Genomic DNA, 5,504 nt, shown 5'->3' on the forward strand with positions numbered 1-5,504 from the left:
TTTTTTTAATGTTTATTTATTTTTGAGACAGAGAGAGACAGAGCATGAACGGGGGAGGGGCAGAGAGAGAGGGAGACACAGAATCGGAAACAGGCTCCAGGCTCTGAGCCATCAGCCCAGAGCCCGATGCGGGGCTCGAACTCACGGACCGTGAGATCGTGACCTGAGCTGAAGTCGGACGCTTAACCGACTGAGCCACCCAGACGCCCCTGTGGCACACAGTTTTGAACCCATATTTCCCAGAGAACTTTGGAGCATTAATCAATGGACATGTGACAATATTCCAAAACCAGACAACAGCATAGAAGACTTTCACAACGCAATAGAAAGCTCAGTTACAAATATGCATCCTATTATTTAGAGACTGACACCTCTCTTAATAAAGGAAGATATTTTAGTGAAAAAAGAAAAAGTCGCTCAGGTAGGGCACCTGGCTGGCTCAGTAGATAGAGCATGTGACTCTTGATCTTGGCGATGTGAGTCTGAGCCCCACCTTGCATGTAGTGACTACTTAAAAATAAATCTTGGAGCACCTAGGTGGCTCAGTTGGTTAAGCGTCCAACTTCGGCTCAGGTCGTGATCTCACGATCTGTGGTTTTGAGCCCCGCATCGGGCCCTGTGCTGATAGCTCAGAGCCTGGAGCCTGCTTCAGATTCTGTGTCTCCCTCTCTCTCTGCCCCTCCCCCACTCATATTTTTTTTTCTCTCTCTCTCTCTCTCTCAAAAATAAACACTTAAAAAAATAATAAATAAATAAAATAAAATCTTTTTTTTAAAAAGTCTGATGCCAAATAAGGAGAGGAATTAACAAACAAACAAACAAACAAACAAACAAAAAGTATGACACTACAAATGAAAAACTTTGAACACAAGTGCTTAGGTACAATCCACAAAATAAAAGCAGTTTTTGTGCAGTATTACAGTGTTGCCATGAGTCCACATACATTTTAAATGTATTCAAATATTTTGTATTTCACAATAAAAGCTTTTTAATTTTGTTTTTCATTTTTCATTTTTAAAAATTTTTTAAATGTTTATTCTTGAGAGAGAGAGAGAAAGAGAAAGAGAGAGATAGAGCATGAGCAGGGGAGGGGCAGAGCGAGAGAGAGGGACGCAGAATCCAAAGCAGGCTCCAGGCTCTGAGCGGTCAGCATAGAGCCTGATGCAGGACTCAAGCTCACGAACCCTGAGATCATAACCTGAGCTGAACTCAGACGCTCAACCAACTGAGCACCCAGGAGCCCTGTTTTTCATTTTTCATGTTTCACTCTATCCTTTTTAAGGAAGGTCCCTCTTTCATTTTTCATGATTTTATCTTTTATGGCAAAAACTGCCTTATGGCCAATTAGCTCGGCAGCAAAAAATGTCTGCAGCAAACATGCTTGTGACAAAGATATCTAGGGAGAAAATACCAGATGAGAGATTTTCACATATAGGCAAAAAAGGGGTTGAGGGGCTATTGTTAAATGAAAAGGGTAAGAGTAGAGGCCCCTGGGTGGTTCAGTTGGAGGAGCACGCAACTCTTGAGTTCAAGCCCCACATCGGGAGTAGAGATTGCTTAAATAAACAAACTTTAAAAAAAGAAAAGGGATAAGACTAAGGTGCAGAATTATAGGCATAGTGGGTTATAACTTATATGCTCAGTACATGCCTAAAAAGTGGAGAATACAGACAATGAAATAGGAGGCTTTCACCTTTTTTCCTTCTTTATGATTTGCTTTTTCTATGTGTGTGTGGGGGGGGGGTATAGCAGGAACTTTCAAAACTCTACTATATTCTGAGAGAGAGGAAAGGGGATGAAAACACAGCTACAGGGGTGACTGGCTGGCTCAACCAGTACAGCATGTGACCCTTGATCTCCAAGTTGTGAGTTCAAGCCCCACAATGGGTGTGGAGCCTACTTAAAATAAAAAATTGTTTAAATATACTTTAAAAAAGAAAAGAAAAGAAAACACAACTACAAGGCCATTGGCAGTGGGCATCTGAACTAACTGTGCACACTGCCATAGAAAGTTCCACATGGGCACCTGGATGGCTCAGTCAGTTGAGCGGCCAGCTTCACTCAAGTCAAGATCTCACAGCTTGTGAATTCAAGCCTCACATAGGCTCACTGCTGTCAGCACAGCTTCAGATCCTCTGTCCCCCTCTCTCTACCCCCCCAAAATAAAAATTTAATTAGTTAATTAATTAATTAAAAAACAAAACTCCATAAGTTCCATCTCATTCCAGGGGAGGCCCCTGCCCAGACAATTCTCATCTTCTCCCCACTCTCCAGCCCTTAGCTGCACATGAACTTTCAGTCCCACAACCAAAGGCAAGCCTCCTAACAAAACCTCCAGAAACCACAGCAGGGCCAGGAGAAAAGACTTTAAAGTAGGAAGAATTTTTTGCTGCCTGTCCTGTGCCCCTCACAAAGAATAACAATTTGCCGGCATGTTGTGTCTATGGTGCCTAAACTTGCACTTTCCTCTTTCCTCATATCTTTCTGCAATTTCAATTTTTTCTATGAGGAGCATACATTATTTGGTCACCAGAAAAAATGCAGTAAAGATAGGTATAAAAAGACAGCTAACCAAGCTGGTGTTGGTTCACTTTTGTTGGTAGCAAACAATAAATTACAACATTGTGGTTGAGGCCAGTGCTAAGTCTCTTAGGAATCATAGAAAGTGAGAGTGGGAAGGGACAAACTTGCCCTCAATTTCTCCTACTCTCCCCCACATGGCATGATTTTCAGTCCCTTCACGTTGCAGGCCACCCACCAATATCTGCATTTCATTCATCCATTCCACAAACACTTAATGGATCCTTTACTATAGACCAAGCATCATACTGGGCACCTCACAGGAATTATCTGATACAGGTTATAGAGGTCATTATTCCTACCTTGTAGATTAGGAAAACAAGGCTCAGAGGAGGTAAGGTAACTCGCGCAAATTCTCACATCTAGTGGGATCTAAATCAAGACCTTCACAACATCAAAGCCCATTTCCTAGAGAATGTGGGCTGAATTCCAAAGCTAATGACTTTATGTCCTTGAGCAGCCATTATTTCGCGGATGGCCTTGGGCAAGTCACTGAACTCTTCTCAGCAGCGGTGTCCCCATCTCTGTGGGATGAGGCTTTACCCAGATATGTTATCAGTTAAGCACTTTGTAAGTTATAATACATAATGCAGAGGGAAGTAAGTGTTTCCACCAACTCTGGAGAGACTAAGGCTCACTCATCCTTACATCTCTTGGTGCTTTCCTCATTAGTGTTTCTCCCCCTTGGTCTTTATTCCTATTAGTGTTTATCCCCCATTAGCACATTTAGGACAATCCTACTTCCAGGAACTCTATCATTACCCCACTAGCCTGGGACCTCCTTCAGGATAGAAATGATACTCCTTTCTGATCCCTTTCTGCCCCCGCTGCAGCATCTGGCATGTAGCCCTCCAGATTCCCTCCCTCTTTTATTTATTTCATAACAAATGTCTGAGAGCCTGACATGTGCCAGGCACTGCACATACTATAAGAGAGCAAAGGGCCCTGTCTTCCTGGAGGGAAGGGGGGATGGGGTAGAGAGACAAAATAACATTAAACACAATTAGTTACTTAAAAACAATTGCATTAAGCACCACAGAGCATCAGGTTTGGGAAATGTGGGGTGGGAATCTAACTGAATCCAGGACAGAGGGAAGGCTTCCTAGAGGAGGTGGCCTTGAAGCTCAGAAAGGCTAAGAAATTAGCTCAAGATCACACAGCTGCTAAGCACAAAAGCTGGGATTTTAACGTAGAAATGCCTGACTCCAAAGTCCATGCTGTGCCTCCTGGAGAACACTGCCTTTTATCTCCTTCATCGTATTCTTCCCCGTTTAACACTGGATGCTCTAAAGCAATGGTTTTCCCAGGTTTGGGGATCAGACATTCCTTTGACATCTATGAAACCTCTCCCAGGAATTACATGCATACTACAGACCCACAATATCTTGCCTACAATTTCAAAAGGTTCATAGGCATCCTGAGGCCCAGATTTAGAACTCACACCATGGAGGACCATAGGACTTTACAGTGAGAATCTCAGAACCTCCCAAAGAGACACCACCAGGGTTCCATAGGGACCTCAAATCCCCAGACTGACCCCAGAAACTCTATGGAAATATTTTCAAGATCCAGAAGAAAAATCCTGGGATCCTGTAGAAAACCCAAGTCTCTCCAGGGTAGCTGCAGGACACTGCAGAGATATTCTTAAGATGCTATAGGCTGTAGAGGAACCTCCAGTCCTCATAAAGCTGGAGTCCCTGAGGAGGAACCGGGGAGCCTTAGAAAGCTATGGGTCTTAACCCTTTTTGGGTCACTGACACCTTTAAAACTCTGAGCAAAAATGCAATACACAGCATGTTACACACAAAAGCAATAGGTTCACAGACCTCCGGGAGTCCCCGGATTCAGATCTCCTGTTCCTGAGCTTCCATTAGAACCTGAACCCCTCAAGAGCCTGGCCCAGGACCACAGACTGAAGGCACCCACTTCAGAGTCCCAGCAGGTCGCGGGTCGAAGCCGGTCTTGTCGTTTGCTAGCCATGACCTTGGACCACTCACCTACAAACCCTCAGGCCTCAGCGACCTCTCCTCCCCAGCCCAGCCCCGGCGGCGTGGGCTCCGAGCCGGGCCGGGCGGCGGTGTCGAGGAATCGGAATCTGCGGGCTCGCTGCACCGGGAGTGCGGACGGCGGGGGAGGCGGCGCGCTTGCCGCAGTGACAGCTCCGCGCGGCCGCGAGCCTGGGAAGCCGGCAGTGCGGGGCGCGCTCGCGGCCTTTCCCACCCACCGGGCAGGGCGTGCCCGCCAGCCGGCTTCCTGCAGTCGAGGGCCGGGGAGGAGGGAAGGCGCAGAGGGGCCCGGGGCCTGGCAGGCCTGGTTCCTGGCTTTCTCTGCACGTTTCCTGAGCAGGACCGCCGGGGGATGGGACCCAGCACAAACCTCCTTCCCGGGGAACGCGGCCAGGAAATCGCGTCCTTGCTAACTCAGGTTCCTCCTCTCTGCCGGAAGGTGCTGACTGCCATCCACAATCTTTCAGTCCTTAGGAACTGGGTGTGATGTGACCCACTTACCCCAGGAAGCACCGGAGAGACGACGACATGGCAGACCGCAGACCCCACAACACAGCAAAACTCCAGCCCTGTGGTGTACGTTCAATGAACTCCGTCCTACGGATGAGAAAGCTGAGGCTTAACAATTGGAATGACCTACGCAAGGTCATCGTTAAAGTACTGCTAGGCATAAAATAAAGTGCTTACTGCATACCACTGTGCTACGAATGTTCTAGATATAATTGTGCCATTGAGCCCTCAGAATCTATGAAGATAACAGTGTCCCTATTTTACAAATGAGAAAACTGAGAACCAGAAGCCAAGTGGCTTCTCCAGTGTCACACAGCTAAAAGCAAGAGTTAAAAAGTAGACTCCAGTCTCCTGTTTTCGGGGCTCAGACCATTCTGCTATCCTGCTTCCCAGATATCCTGCATCAAC

The 5,504-nt window shown here is 46.4% G+C and overlaps 1 protein-coding gene across 3 annotated transcripts in view; it reads right to left on the reverse strand.

The window, feature by feature from the left end:
• The window catches only part of LUZP1 (leucine zipper protein 1), a 109,333-nt gene extending 104,622 nt beyond the window's left edge, over positions 1–4,711 (reverse strand). For all 3 annotated transcript variants that reach the window (XM_040464524.1, XM_040464501.1, XM_040464520.1), the window contains exon 1: positions 4,578–4,711. The gene's annotated coding sequence lies outside the window, so the exon portion shown is untranslated. The remainder of the gene's footprint in view (positions 1–4,577) is intronic.
• Between the last annotated feature and the right edge of the window lie 793 nt (positions 4,712–5,504).

The sequence above is a fragment of the Herpailurus yagouaroundi genome, unplaced genomic scaffold (assembly GCF_014898765.1).
Source record: "Herpailurus yagouaroundi ecotype Mexico unplaced genomic scaffold, PumYag 77, whole genome shotgun sequence".
In the NCBI taxonomy this organism is placed as follows: Eukaryota; Metazoa; Chordata; class Mammalia; order Carnivora; family Felidae; genus Herpailurus; species Herpailurus yagouaroundi.